Raw genomic sequence first — 19,617 nt, 5'->3', positions numbered from 1 at the left:
CAATAATACTTTAAGTGGTATCTGTAGTGTGTGTGTGTGTGTGTATGTGTATGTGTGTAATACAGACACAAATACATAAGCCATCTGACAGTAGAGGGATTATGGCAGGGATTGTGTCTTAGTTATTACTCTCTACCTAGTGTTTATCATGATGTCTCCACTTTAAAAAAAAAGAGAATGTGCTGTTCCGTATTTCCACTGAAGGTCTTGATCAAAGTCACATACTTTCTCCATGTGACTGTCAGTGTTCTGACAAGTAATGTTGTGTTCCTCTCACCAGACTGGATGAGGCATGAGTGTGTGAGTACAGTGCAGTGAGATCTGTCTGCACACTGACACAGTCACTCTGAGAAACCCGCTGACCACATGGTAACTGCAATGCTCTGTATGTCTAGGTTCCTTGCATTTCTGCTTTCTCTTCATTCCCAGAAGATAATATATCAGAATGAGGGGGGAGAACCAGAGCTGCATGTCAGAGTTCCTCCTAGTGGGTCTCCCCATCTGGCCAGAGCAGCAAGGAATATTCTTTGCCCTGTGTCTGGGGGTGTACCTGACCATGGTGCTAATGAACCTGCTCATCATCCTGCTCATCAGGCTGGACCCTCACCTTCACACCCCCATGTACTTCTTCCTAAGCCAGTTGGCCCTAACGGATATCTCCTTTACATTTGTCACTGTCCGTAAGATGCTGATGAATCATGATCAATAAACGCCCTATGCAGGGTATGTAACAGAGATGTATTTTTTCATATTTTTTACTTGTTTTGATAACCTACTTCCAGCAGTGATGGCCTATGACAGATATGTTGCTATTTGTCACCCTCTCCGCTATGCCATCATCATGAGGGAAGAACTATGTCTATGTATGTTGGCTGAATCTTGGCTCCTGTCCTGTGCCAGTACCCTAACCCACACCATCCTCCTGGATCAACTGTCCTTCTGTGCTGACAACATCATCCCCCACTTCTTCTGTGACCTTACTGCCCTGCTTAAGCTCTCCTGCTCAGACAACTCTCTCAATGAGATGGTCCTGTTCACTCTAGTGCTTGCAGTTGTCATTTTTCCTTTGAGTGGCATCTTAGTCTCTTATGGCTGCATTTGGGTCTCCATTCTGAGGGTACCCTCTAACTAAGGTGATCTGCAAAGTCTTGTCCACCTGTGACTCCTACCTCTCTGTGGTGTCTCTATTCTATGGGACAATGATGGCAGTGTACTTTTCCTCTTCATCAGGCCAATCCCATGACACAGACATCACTGATTCCATGATGTACACATTGGTCACCCCCATGCTGAACACTTTCATCTACAGCCTGAGAAACAGAGACATGACATTGGCTCTGGGGATTATTTTCAGAAACTCTCACCTTTTTGCCAAGTGAGAATCACCTAACCATGTTATTATTTCACTCACTGACCTTGCTAGGAAAGCATTAAAAATTTGTGTGTTGGTCACCCATGGCTCTAGCATGTTACTAACTGTCCTTTAAATAGTCATTGTTATTGGGTCAATCTCTTTCCCTTTAGTCACATCTATTGTCCATTTATTTCTCCATAACCCTATATATGACATTACCCACAACACACATTTATTGTGTGGTCTTCAATGCACCAAACTCCTTTGTTTATATGTGTAAGTATGTTTAAATTTTGTTTTTTTTAATATGTTTTATTATTATAACATTTGGCTTTTTAAAATCTTTTTGAAGTATTTATATTTTAAGTTTTATTATGGTTATCTATTCTTGAGAATTGGTTTTTAAATTATTTGATTAATTAATTAATTTGAAATATAGTTTACTTAAAATATTGTGTTAGTTTCAAGTGCAGTACGAATTGATTAGATCTATTATATATTACATAGTATATATGTATATTTTCAGGGTGTTTTCCTTTATATGTTATCCAAAATTATGAATATATTTCTCTGTGCTAAAGAATTGGTCCTTGTTATCTATTTTGTATATAGCAGTGTGTATATGTTAATCCCAAACACATAATTTGTCCATTCCCCCTTAACCCTTTGGGAACCATAAGTTTATTTTCTATGTTTGTGTGTCTATTTCTGTTTTTCCTATAAGTTCATTTGTATCCTTTTTGTTTTTGGCATTTTTTGCATCACTCTGACAGCATATGTAAATTCCCAGGCTAGGGGTCAAAGTGGAGCTATAGTTGTTGGCCTATACCACAGCCACAGCAACGTGGGATCCAATCTATGCCTATGACCCATACCACAGGTCAAGGTAACCCTGCTTCCACAACCAACTGAGGAAGGCCAGGAATTGAACTACATCCTCATGGATACTAGTCAGATTCATTTCCCTTGAGCCACAAGAGGAACTCCCTGTGTCATTTTGTTCAGATACCACATATAAGCTATATCATATGATATATGTTTTTCTCTGTCTGGTGTACTTTGCTTTGTATGATAATCTCTCCTTCAATCCATATTGCTACAAATGCATTATTTCATTCTTTTTTTTGGCTGAGAAATATTCTATCATATAGATGTACCACATCTTCTTTATCATTCATCTGTTGATGGGCATTTGGTTGCTTTCATGTCTTGGCTTCTCGCCTTCCAAAGCTACAAACATTGAGTTATGATTATAATGTTTCTTTTTAATAAAGTCCAAAATGCTGATCTTCTCAATGCCATATCAAGTTAATATAGTATTTTTGATGGTTTGCTAAACCTAAATAAACTTTAATTTGGTTGTGTTTTTGACAATCAGGGAGCACAGAGTCTTCAATCCAATTACCAAATTTCCCCAATCCAGGAAGACTAAATTTCCCCCTCTAAATTGGATGATTATGTTGAGAATAGCCCACAGCAATTGGATTAATTTTAACCTTGGAAATGAGTGTTGTATTTCCCCCCAGAGATCTCAATTATAATGTGAAAAAGTGCATGAATTTATAATTTCTGCACACAAAACAGCTACTTCATAACTACTATGTGCCAGGAAATTTTCTATATTTTGAGAATCCAAGTAAAAAATATGTATCCTCTTGTAGAGGTAACATTTCACCAATCCTGATCCAGCTCATCATGATCCTTTTTCCATAGCAGGATTTAAACTTCTAACACTATAAAATTATTTATATAACTGACATAATTTCATTACTGAGCTTAAAGTTCTATGGTAGATAGGTTTCTGTGTCTGAAATACATATATTCTAAGTTTTTGGTAGGTAAATACATCTATGAATAAAGAGGCATAAAAATGGTAGAGCAATAAGTCCCTGTCATGGCTCAGCAATTACAAACCTGACTAATATCCATGAGTACATGGGTTCAATCTCTGACCTCACTTAGTGGATTAAGGATCCAGCATTGTGGTGAGCTGTGGTGTAGGTCCAAGTTGGGCTCAGATCTGGATTTTTGTGGCTGTGGAGTAGGCTGGAAGCTACAGCTCCAAATCTACCCCTAGTCAGGCAATTTCCATATGCCCCATGTGTGGCCCTAAAAATAAAAAAAAAGGCAGGGGAGAAAGAGTGCTGGGATAAGGTTCATAATTTAACACCATGTGGAACAGGTAAAGCTCATTGGGAAGGTAACATCCAAAGACATTAATGAGGACAGGGAAGTGAGCCATGGGGCTGCCTGCACAAAAGCATGGAGATCAGCCTCTATAAATACTCTCAGGTGAGATGATGCCTGGCCTATCTCAGGGACATTAATTGGGCCTTTGTATGTGGACAGTACTACTGGGGGGAGGGGTGGTGGGCGGTGAGTTCAGAGATATCAGAGGACCAGTTTGTTAGGGCACTTCAGGTCATAGTATGTGTTAGTCAAGATTTTCCAGAGAAGTGGAATCAATAGTGTGTGTGTGTGTGTGTGTGTGTGTGTGTGTGTGTGTGTGTGTGTGTGTATGTGTGTGTGTGAGAGAGAGATTTATGGTGTTCCTGTTGTGGCATTATGGGATTAGTAGCATCTATTCTATTGCTGCAGCTGTGGTGTTGGATGCTACTGTGGCTCTGATCTGATGCCTGGGCTGGGAATATCCATATGCTACAGGGTGGTCAAAAGAGAAGAAAAAAGAGAGATAGAGAGAAATTTATTTCAAAAAATTGGCTAACATAATTGTGGAAGCTAGCAAGTGTAAAGTCTGAAGGGTATGTTGGCAGGATGGAAACCCAGGGAAAAGTTGTGGTTGGAGTCTGAATGAAGGCTGCTGACAGAAGTGCCTCTTCTTTGTGTGAGGTCATTCTTTTTCTTAAGGTCCTTAACTTATTGGATAATGGGCACCATCATTATGAAGGACAGTCTGCTTTATTCAGAGTCTGCAGATTACAATGCTAATCTCATCTCCAAAGATACTGCCATGGGAAGACCTAGAAGTGTGTTTGACCAAATATCTGGGTACTGTAGTTTAGCCAATTTGACATGTGAAATTAAGCATTATATTTGAGTTTTTAGTTCTCAGTCTCATCTAGGAACCAGCTGGAAGGGATTCAATACAGGAATAACAAGGCCATACTTGATTTTGTTATTGTTACTTTAAAAACACCCAGAGTTTGGGGGGTATAAATGACATACAACAAACTTCATATACATAAGTATACCATTTGACTCATAAACAGAATATAGAACTACAATATGACCTAGTCATCCCACTCCTGGGCACATATCCAGATAAAACTACAATACAGAAAGATACATGCACCCTTATGTTCATAGAAGCACTGTTCACAATAGCCAAGAATTGGAAATAACCTATATGTCCACCAAGAGATGAATGGATTCAGAAGATGTTGTACATATAGATAATGGAATACTACTCAGCCATAGAAAAGAATCTAGTAATGCCATTTGCATCAACATGATGCAACTAGATAGTCTGCTACTAAGAGAAGTAAGACTGGAAGACAAACATCATATGATATCATTTACATGTGGAAGCTAAAATATGTCACAAATGAACAAATCTACATAATAGAAGCAGACTCATAGACATATAAAATAGACTTGTGGTTTCCAAGGGGGAGGAGGGGAGAGTGGTATGGATGGGGAATTTAGGGTTAGTAGATGCAAAATACTGCATTAAGAATGGATAAGCAAAGATGTGGAAGGTAGGGGGACATGCTCGCCCTCTCCCACAAACACAACAACAACAAAACACGTCTACAGGTTAAACAACGTGCACAGAACAGCCATAAATCACAGGCAGAAGAAGATAAACTCCAATTATGGCAATAATCTTGTGACATAACTGGGTAAAACAAGAGAAAAAGAGTTAGAGAAGGGGAATTGGGGCTGGAAGGGTGCTCCCAAAAGGGAACTGTGGAGGAGAGAGTGATCCCACACCCTGGAAACTCACCTACTTGATGGAAAGATCAACTGAATCAGAGGGATCTCCAGATGCAGAGAAGAGCACAGCAGTAAGTTTGAGATCCGAAGAGCAGAGTGAGAACCGAACAGATCATCTGAACTACTGGCACAGTCACCAAAAATGGAGATGCTTGGGTGGGGGCTGGGCACTGAGACCTCACCTCCAGTGGTTAGTCCCCAGGAGCAGGCTGGAGTGGGTGGTGCAGAGACTGCTTGGGGGACTAGGAACTGGTTGGTCAGGTTGGAAGGGCAGAGACCACCCCAAGGTACTAGGAAGTGATTTGTCAGGTTGGCAGGGCAGAAACTTCCTGGGAGACTAGAAAGCAGAGCATCAAGTATGGAGGGAGCAATATGCTAAGGGCTGGGGATTGGAAAGCCACATCAGAGGGAACCTGGGAGAAGAGCTGTATCAGCAGGAGAGACAAGGTGCCAGTGTTGGAGTGGGGAGAGGAGTAGGGGTGGGCCACCATAGAATACTTCCCATGCCACAGCGAGCTCACTTGCCCACCAGCTATCAGAAAGCTGTGCTTCCCAGTGCATCCCCCTTCCCCCTACCCCATGTGCACACACCAGACCTGAGGCTGCCTGCCATTTTGGAGGGCTGGCCTCACCATTTGTGGGAAGCTGACCACTAGAGGGGCTTTCCCTGCCCTGGCCTGCCTGCCCTCTGGAGGGGCTACACCCTCATGGAGCAGCACCCAGCATCACCAGCCTACTGGAAATGGCCCACAGCCCAAAAAAGCTAGAACAAGCTTGGCCCAGCCATGCAAACTATGCCTCCATTGCGGGGTGGTCCTGCCAATTCTGGCTGCCCTGGGGAAGAGCCCCTTGGGTTCTAAGTGGCCCAGCTATCTTCTCCCACCCTTTGGGGGGGTGCAGCACTCCTGTGGAATAGCTGTCCAGCACTGCAAGCCCCCTTGAAGAGCCTCAGAGCCCAGAAACACCAGAGCAAACTCTGCCTGGCTGTGTGAAATCTGCTCCCATCACGGTGCAGACCTCCCGGTCCTGTCTGCCCTCAGGAAATCCTACTTTGCTTTGGAGAGACCCTGTCAGCCCTGCCCACCCTCAGGGAAAGCCATGCTGCCTCAAGGAAGACTGACCAACAATGCCAGCCCTCAGGAAATATGCCACAGCAGTGCCAAGGCAAACACTGCCCTGCCATGTGGAGTACAACTCCACCAGGAAAAAGAAAACAAGCAAGATGAAGAAGCTCAGAAACTACCTCCAGTTAAACCAACAGGAGAACTCACCTAAATCAGTCAACAATGAAACAGACCTCTGCAGTCTGACAGACTTCGAGTTCAAAAGGGAGATATTGAAAATACTGAAGGAATTTAGAGAAGATATGAACAGTAATGCAGACACCCTCAGAAAAGAAATAGAAAATATAAGGAGGAGCCAAGAAAAACTAGAAAATTCATTTGCAGAGATACAAACTGAGATAAGGGAAATTAAAACAAGAATGAATAATGCAGAAGAATGAATTAGTGACATGGAATAATAGAAATAATAGAATAATAGAAATCAGCCAAATAGGACAGCAGACAGAAAACCAAATGAAAAAGCATTAAGACAATATAAGATACCTATGGGATAATATAAAGCAGGCCAATCTACACATAATAGGAATTCCAGAAGGAGTAGAAAATATAAAGGGATGGAAAATGTATTTGAAGAAATTATCACTGGAAACTTCCTAAATGTAAAGGATACTGATTTCAAGATAAAGGAAGCACAGAGGTCCCCAAAGAAGTTAAATCCAAATAGATCCACATCAAGACAAATAATAATAAAAATGGCAAAAGTTAATGATAAAGAGAGGATCCTAAAGGCAGCAAGAGAAAAGCAAAATGTTGCCTTAAATGTCAATGGACTGAATGATCTGATCAAAAGACAGAGTGGCTGAGTGGATAAAAAAGCAAAAACCTTCAATCTTCTGCCTACAAGAAACTCACTGTAGGACAAAGGACACATGTAGATTGAAAGTGAAGGGGTGGGAAAAAACATTTCTTGCCAATAGACATGACATGAAAGCAGATGTTACAACACTCATATCATACATAATAGACTTTAAAACAAAAGACATAAAGAAAGACAAGGAAGGACACTATTTAATGATTAAAGGGCCCATCCAAGGAGAGGATGTTACTATCATTGACATATATGCCCCAAGCACAGGAGCACCCAGATACATACAACAAATATTAACAGACATTTATGGAGAAATTGATGGGAAGACATCATAGTAGGAGACTTTAATACCCCACTCACATCAATAGACAGACCCTCTAGAGAGAAAATCAATAAAGCAACAGAGATCCTAAAGGAAACAATAGAAAAGTTAGACATAATTGACATATTCAGCATATTATATCCAAAAAAACATCAGAATACACATTCTTCCCAAGTGTGTATGGAATATTCTCAAGAATCGACCACATATTGGGAAACAAAGCTAAACTCAACAAATTTAGGAGCATAGAAATTATATCAAGTACCTTCTCTTACCACAATGGCATGAAACTAGGAAACAACCACAGGAAAGTAAATGAGAAAAAATCTCCTACATGGAGACTAAACTAAATGCTACTAAAAAAACAGTGGGTCAATGAGGAAATCAAGAAGGAAATTAAAAAATACCTCGAGACAAACGAAAATGAAGACTAAACTTCTCAAAATCTATGGGAGGCCTCAAAAGCAGTGGTCAGAGGGAAATGCATAGTGATACAGGCCTTCCTCAAAAAGAGGAAAGATCTCAAATTGACAACTTAACCCTCCACATAAACGAAATAGAAAAAGAAGAACAAAAATACCTAAAGTCAGCAGAAGGAAGGAAATCATAAAGATCAAAGAAGAAATCCATAAAATAGAGATTCAAAAAACAATAGACAAAATCAATAAAACCAAGAGCTGGTTCTTTGAAAAGGTAAACAAAATTGACAAACCCCTGGCTAAACTCCCTAAGAAGAGGAGAGAAAGAACTCAAACAAAATTAGAAATGAAAAAGGAGAAATCACAACAGATACTGCAGAAACATAAAAAAACATAAGCGAATACTATGAACAACTATATGCAAGCAAATTTGACAATCTGGAAGAAATAGAAAATTTTCTAGAATCTTACAGCCTGCCAAAACTGAATCAAGAAGAAACAGACCAACTGAACAAACTGATCACTAGAAATGAAATTGAAGAAGTCATAAAAATACTCCCTACAAATAAAAGTCCAAGACCAGATGGCTTCACAGGTGAATTCTGCCACACATACAAAGAGCATCCAGTGCCCATCCTCCTTAAACTGTTTTCAAAAGGTTGAAGTAGAAGGAATACTCCCAAAGACATTCTATGATGCCACCATCACCCTCATTCCAAAACCAGACAGAGATACCACCAAAAAAAACTATTGGCCAATATCTTTGATGAATATAGATGAAAAAATTCTCAACAACATTTTAGCCAACCGAATCCAACAACATATCAAAAAGATCATACACCATGACCAGGTTGGGTTCATCCCAGGTTCACCAGGATGGTTCAATGTATGCAAATAAATCAACGTCATATACCACATTAACAAAAGAAAAGTAAAAAATCATATGATCATCTCAATAGACGCAGAAAAAGCATTTGATAAAGTTCAACATCCATTCATTAAAACTCTTACCAAAGTGGGTATAGAGGGAACATTCCTGAACATAATCAAAGCGACTTATGACAATCTCACAGCAAATATAATACTCCATGGGGAAAAACTGAAAGCCTTCTCACTCAAACCTGGAACAAGACAGGGATGCCCACTCTTACCAATGCTATTCAACATAGATTTGTAATCCTAGCCACAGCAATTAGACAAAAGAAATAAAAGGCATCCAGATAGGAAGAGAAGAGATAAAACTGTCCCTGTATGCAGATAACATGATACTATACATAGAAAACCCTAAGGACTCAACCCCAAAACTACTTGAACTGATTCATAAATTCAGCAAAGTAGCAGGCTATAAGATTAACATTCAGAAGTCAGTCACATTTCTGTATACCAGCAATGAAATATTAGAAAAGGAATACAAAAATACAGTATCTTTCAAATTGCACCTCACAAAAGCAAATACCTCGGAATACACCTGACCAAGGAGGTAAAAGACTTATATGCTGAGAAGTATAAAACTATAATCAAAGAAATCAAAGAAGATGTAATTAATGGAAAGATGTTACAAGTTCCTGGATTGGAAAAGTCAATATTGTAAAAATGGCCATACTACACAAAGCAGTCTACAGATTCAATGCAATCCCTTTCAAATTACCCATGACATTTTTCACAGAACTAGAACAAACAATCCAAACATTTATATGGAACCACAAAACACCCAGTATTGCCAAAGCAATCCTGAAAAACAAAAACCAAGCTGGAGGCATAACTCTCCCAGATTTCAAGTAATATTCAAAAGCCACAGTCATCAAAACAGCGTGGTACTGGTATCAAAACAGACAGACAGACCAATGGAACAGAATAGAGAACCCGGAAATAAATCCTGACACCTATGGTCAATTAATCTTTGACAAGGGAGGCAAGAACATAAAATGGGAAAAAGAAAGTCTATTCAGCAAGCATTGCTGGGAAACCTGGACAGCTGCATGCAAAGCAATGAAACTAGAACACACCCTCACACCATGCACAAAAATAAACCCCAAATGGCTGAAAGACTTAAATATACGACAGGACACCATCAACCTCCTAGAAGAAAACATAGGCAAAACACTCTCTGACATCAACATCATGAATATTTTCTCAGGTCAGTCTCCCAAAGCAATAGAAATTAGAGCAAAAATAACCCCGTGGGACCTCATCAAACTGACAAGCTTTTGCACATCAAAGGAAACCCAAAAGAAAACAAAAGGACAACTTACAGAATGGGAGAAAGTAGTTTCAAATGATGCAACCGACAAGGGCTTAATCTCTAGAATATAGAAGCAACTTATACAACCCAACAGCAAAAAAGCCAATCACCCAAAGGAAAAATGGGCAAAAGACGTGAATAGACATTTCTCCAAGGAAGATATACAGATGGCCAGCAAACACATGAAACAATGCTCAACATCGCTGATTATAAGAGAAATGCAAATCAAAACTACCATGAGATACCACCTCACACCAGTCAGAATGGCCATCATTCATAAGTCCACAAATTACAAGTGCTGGAGGGGGTGTGGAGACAAGGGAACCCTCCTGCACTGTTGGTGGGAATGTAAACTGGTACAGCCACTATGGAGAACAGTTTGGAGATACCTCAGAAATATATACATGGAACTTCCATATGACCCTGCAATCCCACTTGTGGGCATATATCTGGAAAAAATCTTCCTGGGAAAAAGCACATCACCTGCATGTTCATTGCAGCACTATTTACAATAGCCAGATGTCCATTGACAGATGATTGGATTAGGAAGATGTTATATATATATATAATGGAATACTACTCAGCCATCAAAATAATGACATAATTTCATTTACAGCAACATGGATGGAACTAGAGACTCTCATCCTGAGTGAAGTAACTCAGAAAGAAAAACACCATATGGTATCACTTATAACCAGAATCTAATATCCAGCACAAATGAACATCTCCACAGAATAGAAAATCATGGACTTGGAGAATGATTTGTGGCCACCCGTGGGGAGAGGGAGGGAGTTGGAGGGATCAGGAGGTTGGGGCTATTTGATACAACTTGGAATGATTTACAATGAGATCCTGCTGAATAACATTGAAAATTATGTCTAGTTACTCATATTGAAATAGAACAAAGGGTGGGAAAAATGTATACATGTAAGTGTAACTTGGTCCCCAAGCTGTACAGTGGGGAGAAAAATAATAAGAATAGATAAGCAGTGAGGTCCTACTGTATAGTCCAGTGAACTATATACAGTCTCTTTGGATAGACCATGACAAAAGAGAATATAAGAAAGTTAATGTATACACACACACACACACACACACACACACACACACACACACACACTGTAACACCTTGCTATCCTGCAGAAATTGGCCAAAATTTTAAATCAAATGTATTTTAATTTTTAAAAAGGTAAAAATATGTATACCATTTGACCACTTTTGAAATATATACACACCCATGAAACTGTCATCACAGCCATCAAGATCATGAATTTCCCTGATGTCTACCCTCCTGCCCTCTGTTCCTATCATCTGTCCTCAGGGAAACCACTATTCTGTTTCTGTCACATGGATTAGTTTGCATTTCCTAGGAGATTATTGCAATGGAATCATACAGTGTGTATTCTTTTCTTGCCGTCTTCTTTCACTGAGTATATGCATTTTGAGATTCATTCATGTTCTACTGTGTTCTAAGAGTTCATTCTTTTTACTGCTGAGTGGTATTCCATTGCATGGATATACAAGGGCTGTTGCATCCATGCACAAATATATTTATATTTTTTATTACTGTTAATATTAAAATTATTTTTAATTTTAATATATTTCAGTTTATCTTTTAAAACATTCATTAGACTTTATTTTTTATCCAAATGTAGTTGATTTACAACATTGTGTTAGTTTAAAATGTAACAAAGTGATGCAATTATACAAACACACACACACAAATGCATCTTCTCAGATTTTTTGCCTGATCAGTTATTACATATTCAGTATAGTTTTATGTGCTATGTAGTAAGTCCATTCATTACTAACAGCAAGTCCATTGGTGAACATCTGGGGTGTTTCCAGATTCTGACTATTAAATAAAGCTCTTGTGAACATTCTTGTATAAACCTATGTATGACTATATACATTATTTTACTTTGGGCAAATACCTACTCGCTAAGTGTATGTTTAACTTTTTTAAAAATGTGCAAAATGTTTTGTGTTACCAAAGGCAGTGTATGCGTGTTCCAGTTCCATCATGTCTTCAGTGATAATGGGAGCAGCATTCTTTTCAACTTTAGCAAGTCTAATAGGGGTGTAGTGTTTAAACCAGTTTACAGAGCTGGAGCCCCTTGATTGAAGGGGTGTCTTAGTTCCTTTGGAAAAGAATCCTTTACATTGGGTATTTTTTAAACTTCTTGACTCTCCCTAGCTCCATGCATGATTTTCATCATTCCACAGCAATTGTCACTATTTACCTGCCATTCATTTTGCCTTAAAATTTGTTTCTGTGCGACTTCCAGGTGTATGTTTATTCTAAGTGAGGGATTTCTGTTTATATTATTATCTGTTATGTCTCTAGAGGATATATCAGTATTACATTTATGGGAAACAATGATTATTTAAGTGAATGAGTGAATGAATGAATTCATTCAACAGTTACCAATAAGAATTGCCTGTTAGATATAGCTGATCTCTAGTGATGCAAAGACAGTGACAATTAGTAATCTTTCATTAGGTACTCATTAAACCATTCTTCAAACTCAACAATGACAATGATTATTATTTCCACTTTATAGAAACTGAGTCCCAGTTGTTTTGATAAATTGCTAAAGTAAGCAGGGGAAGAACCCAGAGCCTTTTTTCCAGAGTTTTATATTCAATACCCCTTCTCCTGAGAAAGGCATAGACCATGCCCTACAACACTTTCCAGGGGAGTGGGGAGACATGAGCATTTTAAGGGTCTTTCTGTTCTAATAAAGCCTGTGTCAGTGTTGAGGATACTGCTGAAGCCCTTCCACTGCCTGTGCCACACACTGCCCATGGGAGAAGTTATGCTCATGACACAGAGGCCATGGGCAATGGGGGAACTCCTTCTTCTCATCAGAGACTTGACCAGAAGCCCAAGGTACCATTCATATCAGGGATATCTTTCTCCTGTGAAACCAGGTGCAGCTCAGCCCCTGTGGACCCTAAACATCCTTGTTCCTGTGGGGCCAGGAGGGAGTTGGACAGTTGCCCCAGTGGACTACATCTCTAGTTGGGTCAGGGTGGATTCCCTCTTGGGTCTATTGATGATGGAGAAATGGAGATCTCCTTGTGCATCATTTTGAAGCTGGAGAAATGACATGCGAGTGTGTAAAGGTCCTTAGGCCACTGAGGTTTACTCTTTTTCTTTGGATCCTGGATATTCTGGACAGAAAGTGAGGATTCAGGTAACAGAATTAAACAGAAGGTATTTGAGCTCAGAGCAAAGGTATAGCTCAGAAGGAGCCCAGAATCCTCACCAGTCATGCATGTGTGTCTGTGTGACCATCAGAAAATTTATGTATATTTGGGTGTGTGTTGTGCTGTGCAAGTCTCCGTGCATATGTGTAACTGACAAATACACTGAATGACACACACTAGGATATACAGAGGCCAGGGTAGCCTGGACATTTCCTCAGTGTGTGCTTATTCTACTTGCATCTGCTGCTTGCGTGCCATGTGTAAGACTTTGTGCACTGTTTGTAATTTGAATATGAATGACTTTTTGTTATGATAAAACCTCTGGTCTAGGATGCTTGACAGTTCTATGTGTGTAGCTGTGTTGTATATGTGTATTTTGTTTTTGAGTTTCACAGAGTTTACGTGAAGCTGACTCACACCCTGACTGTTTTTATCTAAGGAGAGTATAAGCCAGAGAAATCTATAAATCTCCATTTGGCAAGTGAATTTCTTTGATGGTGTTAGTTTTTTTATGTAAAAAAAACCCCACACCTTGACTTCTCTCACACAGAAGTTATAAATCTGTGTGTTTGTGTGTGTGTGTGTGTCTGTGACATTCTCCCATTTTTTTACTCTCCACCTGCCTGAGATCAGAATCCACAGAGGCAGCTCCACAGGAAACTGACTTTACAGAGCTATTGGCACCCATTTTTCAATGATTTGACTCTAGCGGGATTCCTCAAAGCCCAATGTTTTCAACACTCTGCTTTAGTTTTGGTCTAACTGTTTAGAAATGAAATGCTCATTTCTGGAATCATGTACTTTGACACTCTGATCTTTATCTTTTCCCCCACTTAATTGCTTGATGGCCTTGGGCTTGGCCCTTGTTATTCTCAGCATCCAATGCTCTTACATGGGATCACATTAATTGCTGGTAGATATTGCATGTAAGGTGCTTAAGAAGCTACTCACACCAAAATCACTTAGTTAATTATAGCTTATTGGAGTCCCAAAGACCTGAATCTCCATGTCCTGACTGTGGAGGTGCCAATATTTGTATGAAGACAGGACAATATGCCCCATCCATAGCCTCTCTTGAAATGAGAGCCCTACCCCAAGGTCACATACATCTTCCCTTCCTTGGTACTAAACAATATTTCACCGACCTCATTGCACACTGTGCTGATGGATTTAAGGTACCATGTCTGTATTGTACCCTTCTGATCACATTGCAGCTCCTGTGAGTCATTAGGAACTCCAGTTCTCCTGCAGGAAATTTGTGAGATCCTGGGCTATGTCTGACTTAGCAGCTTTCAGTGAGAGGACTGTGCTTAGCAGGAGGGTCAAGTGCCTGGTCCCTCCTTGTGCCCTGTGAATCCTCAGAAACTCCCTGGTCTGGAGCAAGCATCTTCTGACAGATTCTTACAGAGCATTAATGTCAGTTTTATCTCCCAGGCATATTTTAACATTTACCTTTTCACTTTAATATTTCACCTTAGACTCTCTACCCCCCATAAGAAGAAATGGGTGGATTCTCTCTATAGCAAGAAGATGATCAGAAAATCAATATTTGAGACCTGGTTCCAGTATGTAATATCTATGTGAGATTGTTTAAGCGATTTCACTATTCCTATTGGTAAAATGCAGGGAAATAAGACTGTCTTCTTTCTTCACAGACACAAATATATAATGATGGATTGAATGAAATTGAGTACATATATAAGACATTAGCAAACTAAAGGGATGCAAGAATATGAGTGTGGACAGTTATCTGAGCAGGTGGATTCCTTCAAATCCTGAAATATTTCTTCTTAACATCCTGCCTCTTTGTCTAACTGAAGATAGGGAAGAATAGTAGGTCATAGGAGCAAAGTTTCCAAGGTATTTTTAAATGCTTCAGAGAGAAGTGTGGCCACAGCTGTTACTAACTCTATGATCATGCTCATTTCCTACTCCTTCCGAGTATGTTGATAGTGAAGACTTTTTTAATATTTAATTTTTTGGGGGGGCTGCACCTGAGCATATGGCAGTTCCCAGGCTAGGGGTTGAATCAGAACTGTAGCTGCTGGCCTCCACCCAGCCACAGCCACACCAGATCTGAGCACTGTCTGGAGGCTACACCACAGCTCATGGCAATGCCATATCCTTAATGAATTGAGGGTGGCTAGGGATTGAACTTGCTTCCTCATGGATACTCTTCAGGTACTTAAAACACTGAGCTACAATGGGAACTCCAAAGAGTGACATTTTAAAAGTACCACCATCCTTGGACTATTGAAAAGTTTAATGAGGCAATCATGGAAAAATATATTTGTCTGCCATTGTGTTCATTAATGGTCACTTATCAGTGTAAAGATCAATGTTGGGAAATAGTGCTGGTTAATCAGGTCACTGGCTTCTAAGAGACACCCTAGTCCTTCAGTACCTCTTAGTTCTCAGACCCCATCTCAGACTACAAGTATTTTCCTAATGATGAATATCCAGCCTGAGCCAAATTGGAGGAACCAGTTTAGATGTGATTGATGTAGTACACACACTGAATTAAGGTTTATTTCATGTCAAGAAGATAAACAAGCATTTAGGAAAGATCCAGCATGGAATTTACTCCAGTGATAGGATATGAGTTCAGAAATTTACCTTAAGTGTATTAGATCTCATACTTTAATATAAATTTTAGGTCAGCTTCTTGGTCCTTTATGGTGACCACCTCATAATACTGTTTTATGAAATTCCTAAACTTGATACCAGTTTGGGGGGGGGGATACGGATCCTCTCCTAAAAATAAACTGCAATTTTTGGTGTTCATTTGATGCAGGATGCTGTTTTTAGATATTATGCCTAGTGAATTAGAATCCTTTATATCAAGTCTATGCAAATGTGATTATGGCATCTTCACCTTTAGAGGGACATGACAAGGTCAAGAGGGATTTAGCATCCCAAGCCCTAGAGCAAGAAATTGGTGGGACCAAAATCATAACTCAGTGAATTGGGCTTCTTGTTCAAACCTTTACTTAGTTCTTGGTCATATGATCCCTTAAGGGTTAGTCTCCAGAGGGAAGATGTTCTGGAGGTCATATTTATTACTCTATGTCCAAAGAGTAGCTTAGTGTCAGAACCATGGTTGAGTAAAAAGAAAAAAGGCAGAATTTTCTATGGATTTAGTTAAAAGGAAGCATGATGAGTTTTGAGGGTGTTTGATTTGCTTTGGCAACACTAGGTGATAAAGGAAATGCAGCCAGTTATTCCTTTTCTTCTTTAGAAGCTGAGAGAACTAGTGTGGTGGCCACAATCCTGACCTCAATGTCTCTGACATTTTCTACTCCCCTTCATTTCCCAGCAGACAGGAGAGGAGCATGAGGAGGGAGAACCAGAGCAGTATTTCCAAGTTCCTCCTCCTGGGGCTCCCCATACAGCCAGAGCATCAGGGCATGTTCTTTGTTCTGTTCCTGGTCATGTACCTGACCACAGTGCTGGGGAACCTGCTCATCATCCTGCTCATCAGGCTGGACCCTCGCCTCCACACTCCCATGTACTTCTTCCTCAGCCACTTGGCCCTCACGGATGTCTCCTTTTCATCAGTCACTGTCCCTAAGATGTTGATGAACATGCAGACACAGGATCAATCCATTCCCTATGCAGGGTGTGTAACACAGACATACTTTTTCATATTTTTGGCTTGCATTGATAACCTTCTTCTTGCTGTGATGGCTTATGACAGGTATGTTGCTATTTGTCACCCTCTGCACTATGCCATCATCATGAGGGAGGAGCTGTGTCTGTGTCTGTTGGTTTTATCCTGGCTCCTGTCCTGTGCCTATGCCCTGACCCACACCCTCCTCCTTGCTCAACTGTCCTTCTGTGCTGACATCATCCCCCACTTCTTCTGTGACCTTGATGCCCTGCTTAAGCTCTCCTGCTCAGACACTTCACTCAGTGAGCTGGTCACATTCACTGCAGGGGCTGCAGTTGTCATTTTTCCTTTTATTGGCATCCTGGTCTCTTATGGCCACATTGGGCTCTCCATCCTGAGGGTCCCCTCTACGAAAGGGATCTGCAAAGCCTTGTCCACCTGTGGCTCCCACCTCTCTGTGGTGTCTCTATTCTATAGGACAAGTATGGCAGTGTACCTTTCCTCATCAGGCCAGTTCCATGACAAAGACATCATTGTTTCTGTGATGTACACAGTGGTCACCCCCATGCTGAACCCTTTCATCTACAGCCTGAGAAACAGAGACATGACATTGGCTCTGGGGATTCTTTTCAGAAATATTAACATTTTTTCCAAGTGAGAATCACCTAATCATATTCTTATTTCACTCACTACCCTTGCCTTAAAAATGGTGAATTGAGCACCATGTCTCTAGCAATTTTCATCACTGTCCTTAAATCATCCTTGTTATTGGATCAATCTCTTTCACTTAGGTCATATCATTTGTCCCTTTATTCCTCCATAACCCTAAATATGTCATTACCCACCATGCACATTTAAATTTTCATCTTCAAAGCATCAAACTCCATTGTGTAGATATATAATTGTGTTTAAATTTTCTTTTTTCAGTGTGTTATATTATTATTACATTTGGCTTTTTTTTAACAGCATTTTGAATTGTATTTGTATTTAAGTCTTCTTAAGATCATCTATTAGGACTTGGTTTTCAAATAATTAATTAATTAATTAATTTGAAGTATAGTTGACCAAAAATGTTGTGTTAGTTTTAGGTATAGAGCAAAGTAGTAACAGTTTTAAATATTTTATATAGTGTATATATATTCAGAATTTTCCCTATATGTAATTATAAAATATTGAGTATATTTCCACATTATATATAATTTGTACATGTTAGTTATCTATTTTATGTATAGAAGTGGGTATATGTTAACCCAAAACTCATGAGCTATACCTCCCCCCTTTATCCTTTTGGTACTCATAAGCTTGTTTTCTATGTCCATGGGTATATTTCTGTTTTGTGTATAAGTTCATTTGGATCATTTTTTTAGATACCACATATAAGCAATATCATATGTTTTATTTTATGTCTGGTTTACTTCATTCACTATATTAATCTCTATCTCCATCCATGTTGCTACAAATGTCATTATTTCATTTTTTATATGGCTGAGTGCCTATTCTATTAAATATACATATCACTTCTTCTTTATCATTTATTTGTTGAAGGACATTAATGTTGCTTCCATGTCTTGGCTTCTTGGTTTCCAAAGCTACAAACATTCAGTTAAAATTCTATTGTTTATTTTAGAAAAGTCCAAAATGCTTATTTTTTCAATGCAGTATCAAGTTAATAAAGTACGCTTAATGGTTTACTATATTGAAATTCCACCTGTTGCAATTAATTGTGTGCATATTGGCACAGTTAAATAATGGATAGTTTTGTTTTCCTATGGTTAAAATGTACATAAGAATCTTTGTTTGGGCTACTGGGAAGATATAATTTGAAAGTGTGTGTAAAACCCTTGGAAAAGTGCCTCAAACTATCAACATTGGCTTGGAAGCCTGGATTGGACAATTTTGATAATAGGGGATTTTATGTGACTCAAAACAGGTAGGGTGCAGAAAACTATACTGAAAGCCCATGACATAGCTTCAATAATTCTCTTAAAATGTAAGGAGCTTCATATCCTTTTTAAGAGGTGCCTCTTTGTGCCCTTTTCCCATTTTCATTTTAGCAAGTTACAGAGGTTTGAACCTGGCTTGATGTAAAGATAGGAACTTGAACACAGTGACATCTCAGTTCTTGTTGACAACTTTGTACTCAATATGGGACAAAGCAGTTGTTCAATAACTGTTTATTGAATGAAAAATAAATGTACATGTGTTTCTTTGGGAAAATACTTGCTTAATGTGAGTGGTTGATGTACTATTGGAGCCTTGACAATTTCCTTCTCACAGTTATGACTTATGACAGGTATGTGGCCATTCGTCAGCCTCTCCGCTATAGTACCATCACAAGGCAGGAACTGTGTGTCTTCTTAGTAGCAGGGTCCTGGTTCCTCTGTTGTATCCACACCCTGTTTCACATCCTCCTCTTTGTTCAACTGTCCTTCTGTGTGGAGAATACCATCTTCCACTTCTGTGACCTCACTGGCCTCCTGAAGTTGAGCTGTTCAACCCCCCCCCCAATGAGCTTGTCAATTTACTGTGGGAGGAACACTTTTTGTCCTGCCTTTGAGTAGTATAGTA

The 19,617-nt window shown here is 39.5% G+C and overlaps 1 pseudogene; it reads left to right on the top strand.

The window, feature by feature from the left end:
• LOC110259690 lies at window positions 446–19,610 on the top strand (annotated as a pseudogene).

The sequence above is a fragment of the Sus scrofa genome, chromosome 1 (assembly GCF_000003025.6).
Source record: "Sus scrofa isolate TJ Tabasco breed Duroc chromosome 1, Sscrofa11.1, whole genome shotgun sequence".
Lineage (NCBI taxonomy): Eukaryota > Metazoa > Chordata > Mammalia > Artiodactyla > Suidae > Sus > Sus scrofa.
The sequence above is the reverse complement of the archived record's forward strand: the minus strand, read 5'-3'. Positions and strand labels throughout refer to the sequence as shown.